Source organism: Poecilia reticulata, linkage group LG13 (assembly GCF_000633615.1).
Source record: "Poecilia reticulata strain Guanapo linkage group LG13, Guppy_female_1.0+MT, whole genome shotgun sequence".
NCBI lineage: Eukaryota > Metazoa > Chordata > Actinopteri > Cyprinodontiformes > Poeciliidae > Poecilia > Poecilia reticulata.
Window position 1 is genome coordinate 28159682 of NC_024343.1, and position 15252 is coordinate 28174933.

A 15252-nucleotide genomic window follows, 5' to 3' on the forward strand; every position below is an offset into this window, starting at 1 on the left:
ATATCTCATATAAATGCTTTGGCCCATCACTGCCATAATTTTTAGCGATTTAATGCATGAACAAACTCTGTTATGTGTGATTTCAATTCAATTTATTTCATTGAAACAAAACAATTTCAAAATGGCTTTTTCAAAATTAACAGAATATCAAAAACATTTTGCTAAGGTTTAGTCTTACTTTTGAAATTTCTTATATTTATGCTCTTATGAAACAAAGAGTGGAGAAAATAGTAAAAATAAAATTTCTGCTAATACTGTCAGATTTATTTTTTTCCCGACACGATTAGAATAAATAATATTCTTATCATAAGACATATCTAACAGTCAATGAAACAACTCTAAACCATGAAAATGACAAACATTTAACAGTTTAGTTTTAAAAGCCTAACTTTTGAAAACCCTGGTATACTTTGATGTCTGCCTTCTTTCTACCTTAAAATGTTTAAAAAGGTAGCTGGTAGTTTTTGCTCTGATCTTATCTTTTTCTTAGGGTAACATTAAACCCTAAGAGGTGTCTAGTGTGTATGTAAGGCTTAGTTAAATCATTTTTTTATTTTCTAATTTATAATATCATTCATTTTTCATATCTTTAATTGTCCACAAAGGAAAATGTTTTACTTATTTTCTTAAGAAGAAAACCCTTTCGTTGCTTATTGCGAGGGAAATCGTTATTAAAAATAATGCGCTCAAGGTTAATATCGCAAAGTCAACTCTGAACTCTGACAGATACTCTAAAATAAAAATAAAAAATAAAAAAAGGGCGGATATTTGGACGCTTTTACCGAAGGGGGCGACCACGCACGGTGGCTCACTCATCCCCTCTCCAAACTCGTAATTGTAAATCGTGAGGAGGGTGGGTAGTGGGAGTGGGGCACCACGCAGCTCACCATTTCCCAGCATATCGGCTGGCGTGTCACCTTATCTCCCTGTGCCGTGTTTGAGGGGCTATCTCACATATTTCTCCCGGAGGATTTTCACGGCGGTTCAGTCAGGGCTGTGCTTGTTAATGGGCGTCTTGGACGGCTGCCTTTCCTCATCCATGTGTGCCCCTCTGAGTGCGCTGTAAGCAGCAGCAGGAGCAGAGGCAGCAGAGGCAGCAGCACCTTGGAAGCGCAGAAGGAGAAGGAGGAGGAGGAGGAGGAGGAGGACTGCTCTCTCTGCCGTGCCGTGCGGTGCCGCGTCGTATAGTGGAAATACGCTCGCTTGCTCTGGTTACTATCAAAACCAGTCGGAGAGAAGAAGAAGAAGAAGGACACGAAGTGAAGAAGGCTTCACAGACTCGTTTTGTGAATTGTTAACGGGACGGGCCTGCTACCGTGGACATGTCTTCAGAATGGTAAGGTTACATTTCAGCGTAATATCTGCCAGTGTACCACGCAGCATGAACGGAGAAGTCCTGTAATGCGGGGCGCCGCGGTGATCAGTCGGAGCACAGGCGGTGGATGTTGTTCGTACTCAGCGGGGTTGGCTCGCATCTGTCCCCCCTTGAAGCGGGGCTTCGTGCAGCGCGGTGCGTTACCTGCGCCTCGGCTTTAGAAAGGGTTCACAACCCGTCTCAACAAGATCGTTCGGTGCGGATTTGGAGGCTGGTGAATATGGGAGATCAAAAAGTCCTGGTACAAAAAGAAAGAGTGGGTGCACCGTGTCCTAAATGATGTAAAACAAGTAGGTGAATAAATGAGGATGGATGGAGAGTAAGGATCTGTTTCAGGGGTTTTTAGAGATTATGTTTCACAGTTTGACCAATCTTGTGTTCTGTAGCAGCTTCTCTGAACAAGCTGCGACATTATAGCACCAGAGATGCACCAATCAATCGGTCAGAGCTCGGAATCTGCCGATATTTATTTTTGATCTGCAGGTCCAAAAAAAATAAATCAGTTTTTTTTTTTCTTTTTTTTTTTTTTTTTTTACAATTGGTTAAATGCATCAAAATTGAGATTTTTGGGCTATAAATCAATATCTAACAGCATGTACTTTGCACTTCCTTTGAGTTAAATAAAAATCAGACTGGGGTATCTGATGCCATTTATGTCATATTGTATTTGGACAAAATGGAAAAAGTCAAAATTAGAATTGTGAGGTCATACTACAGATTAAAAGTTATCAGCCGTAAAACTTACCTGGGTAATGCACAAAATGACACATTTTATTTCTGCTACATTTCTTTGAACATCTACCCATCAATTGAGTCAAACCAGTTTTACATTGTTGGCTCCAAATAAATGATTGGAAAGTCCTGTAATGAAATAAATTGATTAATTCTTATTCTTTTAAATGATCAAACCTAGGAACTCTGAACATCTTCAGCCTCTAGGCTTACTGTATGTTGATTAACTTTTATCTGACATTTACAAATCTTAAAAAAAAAAAGATGTTGGGTTTGGGAAAGCTTCATTGGTTTATATATGTCAGTATTCTTCATATCTATTCAGAGTTTGGTTCTAAAACTATTGACTGTTTGTAGGTTGGGCCACACCTTCTGAAATGTTTTGCCACCATATTTTTTTCATTTCTATTGGTGGGTTCCTATTAGAGGTTCCAGTCAAAGCTTTTCCTGGCCATTACTGGTTTTCTTTAAGGCATTGGCCTGATAATCCCAAGTTACAGCAATATTGACAATGAACTAACCTAAAATAAAAAAAAGCTCCAAGTTTTTTATTTATAGAAATAGTAGTTTAAATCCTGCAAAATGTGTGTATGCTTACAAGATTAAATCACATGCTGTTGGTTGGTAGATTTATTCACTATAAATTGTCTGAGTTTTACTTTTGATGCTTTTAACAGCCAGGGGGGGGAAAAATAGATAATTTAACCTGCTAATTGCTGATCAAATCCAGTCAAGGAAAATTGGCCGATTCCAATTTCTGGGTGTCCTATTAGTGCATTTCTTGTTCCTATTCAAGTTTTCTGTTGCATTCAGTGCAACACCAGCACCACTTTTTGGATTGTGTATGCTCCTTCTGGAAAGGAGGCCCATAGGGAAAACTGCATAGCTTATAGTTTCACTGCAGCAGCATAATAATAATAACATGAATAAAATTCATGAACAGATCTGCCTACAAGAAACGCTGTGGTTTTCAATAAATCAGAAGAAACTGCACACATAGCCCCTATATAATTAAAGTCATAATAAATTCAGTGTTGAATTTATTATAATTTGAACGGACTTTTTTATTGTTAATTCATAAGAGGGGGGCAGCCTTAAAAGCTGCATTATCACAGGGGGGTCACAATGCAGCCAGTCAAATTAATGAAATAAACTGAGACAACTGAAAGGCATAATGTAGTTCACACAGATATTTGAGACGGAGGGAGTCAGAGGCAAGAGGAGGACCCCTGGGAGTCGTTTTTGGGGCCCAACACAGCATAAATCAGTGTTGCACTCAGATTTAGCAAGTTGTAAGACTTGCACATAAGCTCACACACGCCTCTCAGGGTAGTGGTGTAGTAGTAGGAGGAGTGCTGATCACAGATTGCGCCTTCATCCTACATGAAATTATATTTGGATGGAGTTTTTTTTCTTATTAGCTAAATTAATTAAGAAAGAAGTGAAGACTAGTTTCGTAAATCAAGCAGCCTCTATTGAAAACCATTTTCTAAACAGTTTTCATGTAATTGGCTAAAAAAAACTGAAAAATAAGATTTTATTTGCTATCCAGTAAATACATGGAATCTAAGAATTCATACAATTTTCAGTCAACGTTTGTAATTCAATGCATTTCCTTTTTAATTAATTAAAACTCACATAAACGTTAGGGGCAAATACTACGATGAATAACTGGAGATAATATTGCTATTCCACTTATTTTTCTATTAGATTCAAAACTAAAACCTTTACAGAAGACTCTGCAGCACATTTTCTTTACTGTTTTATGCTTTATAGTAATTTGAACAAAAATAAAAAAATCATAATTGGCAGGTTATACCTCAATGAAAATCATAAAGCAGTATCTCTCTGTGTTACAGTAGTCTTCATTTTTATTTAATGTTTGCATTGAAACCTAGTGAGTTTTTTGTATTTGAGATTTACTCTACCTTTCCCACCATTTATTTTTATTTTACGAGTGGGTTCCCCATTAGAGATGCACTGATTATGCTTTTCTTGTCTGTGATAACAAGTCCCAACTTTCTTACGATCTTTTACGGGGAGGTAGTGTTACAAAATCCAACAAATCCTATTTTTTTTTCCCCCATGTGTTATAGCTCTAAGATAAATAGAAATTGGTATCGGTGGGGAAAAGCCTGATCGGTGCATCTCTTATTTATTATGTTTTATGATCAGAGTTAAAAATATATATACAAAGCAGTTTTTTGGCATGGTAGATAAGTTTTCCCAGGACATGCCACAGACACCCAGACGTAAGTTTCCCAATGAAAGAAAAGGGGAGCGGGTGAGTGTTTGAACTCACAAGTGCCACCACTGGCTATATTGGGAGAGGTTTAGGGGGCATGACCTTAGATATTAGAGGTTAAATCCAGGGGAATCCAGAGGCCCTCAATCCTCTGTGGCGAGTGTTTGGTGGAAGCATCAAATGAGAAGCCTGAAGTTGTTAGGTCCCCTCGAGGTTAACCTTTGCAGAACAAGGCTGCATTCTCCCTCTCGTCTTTGTCGTGTTGATGAGCTCAGAGAAGCCGCCTCAGCACCAGTTCTCCCTGCGTGGTAAGTGGGGGGAATGGCCCAGCCTTTGTAGTCACAAATGAAAAATCTGTTGCTCGTCTTTTCACCTCAGCTGCTGTCTCGCTGCGAGCCGAACGCACGGCTGCTCGTTCTCCTGCGAAACAAGGTGCGGATTGTACGGCGGCGCGCAAGCTGCAGTTGGACCTTGTTATATTCCATAAACGATTGTTGTGTTTGAGCTAATGCTGTACGAGGGCAGACGGATGACGGGGAAGAAACAATGAAATGATTCTCTCTCCCTGGAGTTTCTTGTGGGATACTGTGTATTTGAAGTAATAATTGTTATGAGAACTGTACAGTCATCTGGGGAGGCGCTGGCTGTGTGTTGGGACTGGATACAGCGGATGATGAAAAGAATGCTATTCCTGATTAGTTGGGAGAGAAAAAGAACCATAAACGGCTTTCATTTGCCTTTCAGAACAGATAACCTTAAAATTAATCTCAGTTTAGTGAAAATTACTTCATTTGATATCTCTAAGTTAATTAAATTCGTGTTTTACCCAATACCTACTCTTTTTATTTTTTTTATATACACATTTATGTTCCAACTGCAGCAAGAGGAGAGGTGAATTTTCCATTTGAAAGCATTATCTTTAGTCAAAGTTACAGTCTGCCGTCTTATGTTTTATCAAGTGAAAAATAACAAGCGACTGTCACGGTTGCACCTTTTTATGGGACACCGAAGCCTTACTCTAATGTCTTAGACCCATGCACATTCATAGAGACACCTCATTTTTTAAACGTTGACAGAACTACCCCACTTATTTATCACAAGTGGAGTACACTGCAGGAATCTAAAGCATGTGCTGTTAGAGGGACAAAGTGATTGTAGATTTACTGGTTTTCTTTGTTTAGAGACTCACATTTCCTCTGATTGGCTTTTGTATGGAAATATCTCTTATTACATGACATTAATGAAACCGTGTTTTTAAAAAAAGTAAACCATATCTTGTCTGAAATATCAACAACAGAGTGAAAAGCAATATAGAGGTCAGCAGACAAAAGTGTAAAGCTACAAATCTAAGCAGCATACTGCAGAAGATTTGCAGCTACGTTTGCACGTTGTCCCACCCACTGATCTTTTTAGAGGTTTATACTAAATGACTGGGAGGAACACATTCACAAGATATCCAGAGCAAATACTGTGAACATGTTCGTTCTCACATGCCACCCATGTGAAACAGCTGTTGAGGAATAAGGACAACAGAACATGTGGAGAAACTTCTTTTTCGCATTGTCTTCAGAGAAAACTTCACAGGTCTGTTGTAGTATCCTAAAAACAAATATTTTTCATGCTTTGAAAAACACACATTTATGCTTTTTCTTTGTTGTCTGACCTAGCTTGGTAAAATCCAGTCCCTTGTTCTACGCTTTGCTTTGTACAGGGGTTCTGGACCCTCGACTATTAAGAAATGGTTGCTTGAACTCTGTTTAAGTTTTAAACGATTGGATCTGATTTCACCCAATTGCTAATGTTTGCCAATTGTGCTGCGCCAGCTCAGTTGTGAAGGAATCTAGGCTATGAAGCTTACCCAAAATTGCGTGCACCGTAAACAACCATCCCAGTAAAATATCTTAAACATTACACTTCCAACTTTATATACAGTCAGTCAGACCTCAAGGAAAAAAGAAAAGTCAATGTCAGTTTGGGAAGGCCTGATTGGTGAATCTTTTGATAAAACCCAAGCCTATTTTTGCTCTATGAAACACATCAGTACAAACTAAATTAGGAAGTGTGATAAAAAACGCCCAAAATTGAAGTAAGAATGAAGCTTCAGTTTGTGCTTCTTGTAATATGTGCTTACAAAAAAAGTCTATCAAAAAAAAGTAGGAGAGAAAAAACAGAAAAGCTGGACTTATTCTTGCAATATTTGCGCTTGTACCCAACACTATAATTTCCATGAAGGATCAACATCTTTCCTGGACTTTGCAGTTTAACCTTTCATTTCTCAAATAACTAGAATCGTATTCCTGTTTGGTGTTCTAAAAGTCGAAATCACATAAAGTATCTGAGCAGGGAGATTGAGGTTGAAATTATGTACTTCAGTTCCCAAACACAGGATTGGATTTCTCTTCCTGGACAAGCAGCAACAGACTCCTCTTTGTGTTCAACATTGCACGGTATTCATGCAGCAATTTTTAAGATCACTCCTACTGCCGCTGCAGAAAATGATAATTCACAGGTGTCATAGTCTTTTGCCCTACATACCTTGCTTTGATATATTCTCGTCTGCTCAGTGCAACCAGAATGCATCAGTCTGTCCAGGTTTCTTTTCATACTGCCCACCCTGCTCATTATTCCCCTCTAACTGATCACGGTTTAGATAGCAAAGTGGAAACATCGACCTGAACGTGGTTAGTTGGAGTAAGAACACGGCCATTGCAATGGGCCGTCTTAATGTATTAAATCTGTGTCAAAGCAACAAAAAATTGCATTATGCTCACAAATAGTTATGAACTGTACAGATATGGAAATATTTTTTTCTCCAAGTATGATGAAGAATTAAAAGTAGAGTTTCTGCTAGAATGGTTGCAATTGGTGCAGGTGGTTGACTAAATCTTAGTCAAAACTAGAGATGTGCTGATCAAAATTTTGAAGTTAATTTACAATTTCTGGTTTTGTAAAGTTTTAACCTGATTTAAAATGTCAATTCATCCTATGCATATTGCCGCCTATCCTTGTAGTGATATCCAGCAGTCATTGGGTGAGAAGCATGTTGCACTTCTGACAGTTCACCAGTCTATAAGAGACACAACAAACAACCATGCACACGCACACACACACACACACACACACACACACACACACACACACACACACACTCCTAAGAGCATTTAGAGAGACCTAATAACCGAACTGTCATGTTTTTTGAAGTGTGGGAAGAAGCACACTTCAAATACAGAACTCCATCCAGGAAGACCTGGAACTTTCGTGCTGCCAGGGAATAGTGCTAACAACTGTGCTCCTGTGTAGCCCTTATTTTTTAAATAAGAACAACATAATCACAGACCAGAGATGCGAACTGGCTTTTGTATGTTTCAGTTCATTTAACCAATATTTAATCAGGATAAAAACTCATTGAGATTAAAAATCTAATTTGCAAGAGTGTCCTCAGACTGTTTGCAGCAGAAGATATCTTTAGTAGGGATGCACTGACATAAAAATTTGGGCCGATATCTAAATCTGATTTTAATATTGTTGCTCTGGGAGATAACTAATATTTACAGATATTATATAAGGTTTTTCCCAGTGTGTAGTATAAACCTGGTGGGCCACCAAGCTTTACTTGCCACCCCATCAGTCTGTGTTTTGTTCATTTCACATAGGGTGTTTTATACACTAGTTACAGTAACAACACATTAAGCTAGGTGGATAGTTGGCTCATTGAGCCGCATTAACAGATGTTAGTGCTGATGTATTGTGCATCTCATGTTTAGTTTCCATTTATAGCAAATGCAATGTGAAAAAAACTCTTCGTTTTTTCCAAAGAGCTGCCAACATTTTCAGATCTAGCATGTTCCATCATAAAGGTTGAATGCTCAAAAAAATGAAATCAAGCAATTTTGTTGTGATATGCCTTCCTGTTTGCAGAAAGTCTTGCTCTCTCTCATTCTCAGGGGAATTGCAGACATGTTTGAACAAGTTGTACATTTCCTTTCAAAAACTATTTGCATCTCTGTTTCCTTAAACTTAGTTTAAATCCTCTCTTTTATTGAGAATATCTGACTTGTCATGTTTAAATTTAACTGAAAGAAAAAAAAATTACTACCACATCTTTTTGGATTAGTTTCCTAAAATGTTGTAAGTATCTCTCTAGAAGAAAAGATAACTGTCCAAAAGATTTAAATTAATTGCTTCATGGTCAATTTGAGTGTTTTTCAACATGATACAAATTTATACACCATTAGAACATTGCCAGTGCTCAGCATCTACTTTGAAAGGTTTTGTGCTGTTTACTTTCAGTTTTTTTGTGCGTGCATATCAAACATGAGCTCTACTTCATTTAAAATTCTCATTTCCTTTTTTTTAAAACATGGCTCAGGAAAGGTAATGGGAAGAACAGCCATTTCAGCACAGTCATTAGATGTGATGGTTGCCTTGCTTGGTTGTTCACAGCCAAATAATATGAAACCATTTTAGAGGAGCACTAAGTGCAAAAAAAAAATCTGCTTCTGAAGCTTATCCCCATATTCTTAGATGATGATGCGCCTGCATACTGAGGAGTGTTTCCTGAACACAGGGATATGTCATTTTCATGATCAAGGCCTTGGATGTCCTTATTTAAGGTTGTCAGACTTTACTGCAGGAGAAAGGATGGCAGGACTGTATGTCACTTACTTGCTGCTGCACAATACAAGGAGTAAATGCCATGTAGAGTGCTACTTTACTGTTCAGCCGTCAAATATGTGTTATGCAAATACGCAGGAAGGCAGGTGCTATTAGGCGAGATGTTTTTATGCATTTCAAAAATGATTTTTTTTTAAAGAGCTGCTTTTTTGAATGAAACAATTTTTTCTTACAAGCTCGTAATCTAAATCTTTGTAAAGATTAATTAATGACAATTTAAAAGTTTTCATTAAAAGGTCCAGGCAATGATGGGCACTGCTTATTAAAACGTTAGATGTGCTAACCCTAGAGCACTAATCATAAACATTAGTTCTGCTAATGTTGAAACGCTACACCAACAAGCTACTTCCAAAGCGCTAAATTCAACCATGTTCAGGCTCTCTGTGTATCGGTGACACATGTGTTACAATGTAGTATATCGTCCTCTACGGGATAAAATGTTTGATTACACATCTTACCCGTATGGTTGCGCTTCTTTCAAACTGACCTTCCTTTCATGGCTCCAGGTATTGCCAACTCTGTTGCTGATTTTTCCTAAATGACTACAGTAGGCCTTTAGTTAGAACAGCATTAGATTTTACGCTGTTTACTATAGAACAGTGATGCATTGTGGGTAAGGAATAAACAATATTTGCTGCACCTTATCACGCATGGAGAACATGAGAGGCGATAAAACTTATGACTGAACGGTCTTCATCCACTTCAAAATAAGAGCATGAATATGAATGTCCATTTGAAGAATTCTTAGCAACTAAATATTAACCAAAAATGTAACATAAATGCCAAACTTTGTTCACCTGAAAATTTACAAGACAGCCAACTGAATTTTTGCTTTAGAATTGATCTAAACAGAGACTTTCCCAGCACGTGCATATCTACGGTTCAGTCTGCGCATACTGTAAAGGTACTTTCTGCCTTTACAGAAACCATGAGCGTTCATTGGGATATAAAAGTTAGGTCAAATTTCTTTTAAGTTCTGACACCAGCGCTAAAAGTGAGTCTAGAGCCTTTGGATACCAAGCTTAAGTGAGTCATCTTTAAATCTGCAGCCACGATAAAAGCTGACTTTTGAGATGGTTGATGACACAGATTTCACTTTGGTTAGAAGGTTTTGGCCTTTTGATGCAGCAGAGTTTTGTGCTATGCCTCCAATCTTCCAAACGTGTCAGATGAAGCGTTTAGAAAATGTTTAAATTCAATGGAAATGAAAGTAACGGAGAGAGATGGCAACATGTAAATGGTTCTAGAATAATATGTCAAACTAAGCTTTTTGAAATGATTTGCCCTAACAGAGCAGGTTTGGCAGAACTGAACTTGCAAACCTTTGTGTTCGATTGGCCATCATGCACTAAAGAACTCAACACTGATAGAGAGAAATTGAGGCTGACCATTTCAAACTGCTTCCAAATACAGCTCGCAGACTGACTAAGCCCAGCTGTCGGGTCAATGTGTTTTACACCACTTGAGTTAAATGCACTGCAGCAAATTGCCCCACTCATAATGTTGTGGCTATATACTGTGGCCTGCTGCAGCCATGCACAGTGGGCAGGAAACCCAAGCAATCTTGGTATAGGTCCTCGGCTCACGCTGGTTTCGAAAATAGTGACGGGAATGATAAGACGTCCTTGCAGCATTTGTGAGAAACATTAGCAGGACGATTTGGTTGACAGCCATCACGTTCCTTACAGCTATCAGACTAACAAAGTGGCATCTTTTATTATCTGCATCTTGGAATCCTCCCATCAGAACAGACTCCCAAGTGGCATTTCATCATGACCAGGACAATCTTATGCAAGACGGTGAAACAGCAGTCAATTTGCAGGTAATTAAACCCTAGTGATTTACAGTTGAAAAAGCAACATATGCAGTTAGCAGCCAATATGGCAGCATAATGTTTGGAATTATAATAGACCACCACAGCTGTAGCCTTGTATGGGGATCCAAAACCTGTAATTGGATGCAAAGCATGGGAAGCCTACTGTACTTCACACTTGTTTTTTTAGCAGGAGTTTGCATGCTTGTATACAGTGCCACATTTATTGGCATTCCAGATAAACATGCCTCAAGTCTTAAAATATTCTCGTCTTTTATTCTCACACTGAAGATTTCTACTAATAAGTTGACAATATCTGGCTTTTGGAAAAAAAAGTTCTATGTTGAGAAATAATATTTTTTAAGTTTTCCTACTGCTAGCTGTACTTTGTATTTGCATTTGGTCTTTTTTATTAGTATATACATCATATATTTTTGAAGGATTTGTTGTGTCAGTCTGTGTTTGATTACTTTGTGGCTTTGTCAAGGACCCACAAAAACTGAATTGTACAGCTGAAATTGAATGGTGAGAACTGAACCAAAGCATTCAAGAGTTCAATTTTCAATAGGAAGTAATCCAGTTTCAATTTAGTGACAATCATTTTCAAACCAATACATTGGATTTCAACTTGCGCTAATTCGGATTTACATTTTAAAAGCATTTATTCACCTTGAGGTGAATAAATGCTTAAAGGTTAGAGTCCTTGTCAAATGGCGGTTTGACTAAAGTCCTACAGAAGGAAAGGCTAGAGCCTCTTATTATCGAGGAGACCCCATAAGGGCAAGTCCTCATGCGAATAATGTTTTTATCTTTTTTTTTTTTTAAATCTCTTTCAATGTCACATGTTTTATTTTTACTTTTTAATTTCTTTTTATTTCTCTTTCTCACTGTTTATTCAATGTCACATGCTGTTTTTATTTTAATTATGTAAAGCACTTTGAAATGCCTTGCTGCTGAAATGTGCTATACAAATAAAATTTGATTGATTGATTGATTGATTGATTGAGGAATTCAGATTCCTTTGGAGCAATGCAAATTCAAATATAACTTATTCAAATTCAGTTTCTGATGATGCAAAGTTCTGCCCAGGAAGCTGTGTTTGCGGCTGAAAAACTCAAACTTGGTTTCATCTGACAAAAGAGCACAGTTCCAGTTAAAGTCCCTGCATGTCCCCCATGTTTGCATTCGTGTGGTGGAACAGAAAATACTCTTTATGTGGCGTAACTCAAACAACAAGATGGTATTTAAATTTTTTATGGTTGTTATGGAGACTTGGTTGCCTTAATATGCCACTCTTCTCTGCAGTTATCTAACACTGAGCTATCTCCTGCATGCTCCTTAAGGGTTGGCAAATACAGACATTAGTTGTTGACCATTGGCTATGAGAATTCTGCCTTTGTGTCATATTGTATTTATGCCCCAGGAACAGCAAAATGTCATGCAATACTAATTAGAAGTTCTTAATCATCAACTTTAAAAAAGTATGTTTATTTAAAATGTGCTTCAGTTTAGTGATGGATTATATCGGCAAAAGATTTTATTACAATATTTTTTGGCATTTAATGATAAAAGTGACTATAAAAATCATTTACTGCACCCCATGTTACTGCAGTTAAAAGCTCAGACATTAAAATGCTGCTCCCAGTCACCGCGTATGAATCAACCACGTTCTCTCTAATTTAGTACTCATCAAAAAAAAAAAAAAAAAAGAGGTAAGGTTGTTTGATTTAGGGCAGAATAAACTAACCACTATCCTCTTAACTGTTATTTGTGAATACAGAGTAAGTCCCTGTTTATTAGATTGCCCTTGAGAAAGGCACTCGTAAAGGTCAAAGCAGGCATATTGAAAATGGGTCCCAAACTGATTATTTCAGCTTTAGCAGAGTGAATACTTACAAAAATCTCCCTCTGCACTCTCTGAGACGATTTGTGAAATTTAACTTCACAGTCCCTGACTCCAGAGCCAAATTCTCCTCCGATCTCAAGCTAATTTGTAGCTTTGAGTTAAAGCTCTGATTGCTATGACAGAGGCCTTTTTAGAGGCTGCGAATTAAGACTAGATGAAAGCAGAGGCACAGGACAGGAAGCTTATCAAACTCTGCACTTATTAAGCTCCCTTTTAAGTAATTAAAAGGTTTTCACATCTGAGCTTTTTTTTTTCTAATGTTGACCCCAGCTTTCTGTCAGTAACTCTTAATAAGTTGTCTTGCAAATTACTTGCAAGTATTTTGATGCGCTTCAGCGAAAAGGAGCAATAAAACTTAGGTCTTATAAATATTTTTGCAATGATTAAAAGATATTTTAGGAATGTGATGGTAATTTCTAATATATATTTTCTATTTTTAGATAAAAATTAAGTAATATTTTATCTGTGTCATCGGTGATCATTTTAAATGAATGGTAAATAAGATAGCTGCTGTTTAATGGATTTTAAAAATCATCAATCTACATGTCAAGATTCATTTTTTAAAGTTTTTGTTTTAGCGTTTTGTCAAAAATCAGAACTGATGAAATAAACTCAAATGACACAAATTAAGGACTTAATGCTCTACAAAGGTCAAAATTTATACCCCTTGAATTTTTTCACATTTTGCCACATTACTACTACAAAACTAATGTATTTTACAAGCGTACTTCCATTTCACACACCATGTGAAGTGGAGGCATGGCGTACATTTGTATCCAGACTCTCCTCAAGTCAATAACTTTCTGAATAACCTGTCAAAGCAATTGCGGTGACGACTTTTTTAGGCCGAACTCAAAAGGTGAAAGTGTTGACAGCATCATGCTGTGTCGCTGAATACAAATGTATGCCATACTTTTTTAGATTTTTACTGAAAAAATAAAATAAATGTATGCTTTATTTTCTTGCCACTGCATTATAAGGCAGTGGGGCTGAATACAATACAACTGGTTTGCATTTGTATTCATCCCCATAGCATGATTCTGCCATTTCCATGCTTCATTTTTGGGATTCCAAACAGTTTTTATAAAGAAAGGCAGAAATGAATATTAGCCCATTATAATTTAATAACTTTCACAAAAAGTTACAAGTTATACGACTGAATACAAAGCCATGCAACTTTAAAAACAGCGCACCACCCACATAAATATTCACCCTACGGCATAGTTACACTACCACTTTTTGTGATGTTTCAAAAAACTTGCATTTCTAGCAGCAGTGAATTGTTATTCTTCCCAGTAATTACTCAGGAGGGCTGAATACAAAGTAATTTTGTGCAGTATTTTAAAAGCGTGCATTCTTTTCTATCCACTTCATTATGTGCTACATTATGTTGGTCTGTCGCATAAAATCCCAACGAAAAGTGGCTTTGTGATCATAACCTTCCAAAATGTGAAAAAGTCCAAGAATCCTTGTGAAAGTTCCTGTAGAATATCATCACTGACATATTGTGAGCCTCCAACCACTATTGCGGCTCTGGAAATGTGTGCTTTGGCACAAAGCAGGAAGATTATCTGCATTTGGTTTTTATGTGAACTTTTCATATCGATCCAATCAGATAGGGTTTCGGAAAGGAAACTTTTACTTTCTGATCACGTCCATATGTGCATCACTTCGAGTCAGGACTCAGCTTTACGACCGCTGAGGTTCGTGGCGGATCAGCTACATGAAAAAGATTCTTCTTGTTTGAGAGATGGTCCTAGGCCAAACTTGACTGAAAGCTGCTTGAAACTGGCTGGCATTACTCTGAGTCATCAGAGAGCTGTCAGCAGAGCCTGTTTGTACATCCAGCCAGAAATGAAGATGACATCCATGAAATGACATTACGACTGTGCCTCTCTTTATATATATATATAAATTCAATAACAAATATTTTCAGTCCCAGGCTTTCACATATTTGCCTCCCTTTTGTGCACATTATTAAATTAAATAGAGCTGTAGGCCTTTTCTGCATTTTGAAAGGTTGCACATTTTTGAAACCTTCTGTCCACCTGGTCACAGAGGTTTCCGAGAGAGCGACGAGATGTGCAAGAGAGTTGTCAATATATTTTGTACGTGTTAGGCAGCGAAGTGGAGTGATAGCTCTCAGGGGAAATGGCCTTAAGCTGTTATTCTATAAATATTAATAAAGCCCACTGGTCTGCCTGGAAGGAAGCAAACTGTTTGCTCATGTCAGAGACATGGCTTCAGTGTGACAAGTTGCTGGGAAAAAAAGTGATGAGATAACATAGAAGTGGGAAGATGACATTTGGTGACAGTGCTCATTTTTCAAAAATGAAATGCCATCACTGGAAACAGAAGCTTGACCTGCTGAACTTTCCTTTTACAAAACCGACTTGGCAAACAATACATGCGGCCTGTCATGTGTTTTACTTATTTTTCAGTAACAATACATTTGCAGTAATATTACTAACTACAACGTTGTCCCAGTAATTATTGCAATAAATGAT

The 15252-nt window shown here is 37.5% G+C and overlaps 1 protein-coding gene across 14 annotated transcripts in view; it reads left to right on the top strand.

Moving 5' to 3' along the window:
• The first annotated feature begins 866 nt into the window (after nucleotides 1–866).
• Nucleotides 867–15252, top strand: part of tenm4 (teneurin transmembrane protein 4) — a 211175-nt gene continuing 196789 nt past the window's right edge. For all 14 annotated transcript variants that reach the window (XM_008426387.2, XM_008426390.2, XM_008426389.2 and 11 more), the window contains exon 1: nucleotides 867–1336. The gene's annotated coding sequence lies outside the window, so the exon portion shown is untranslated. The remainder of the gene's footprint in view (nucleotides 1337–15252) is intronic.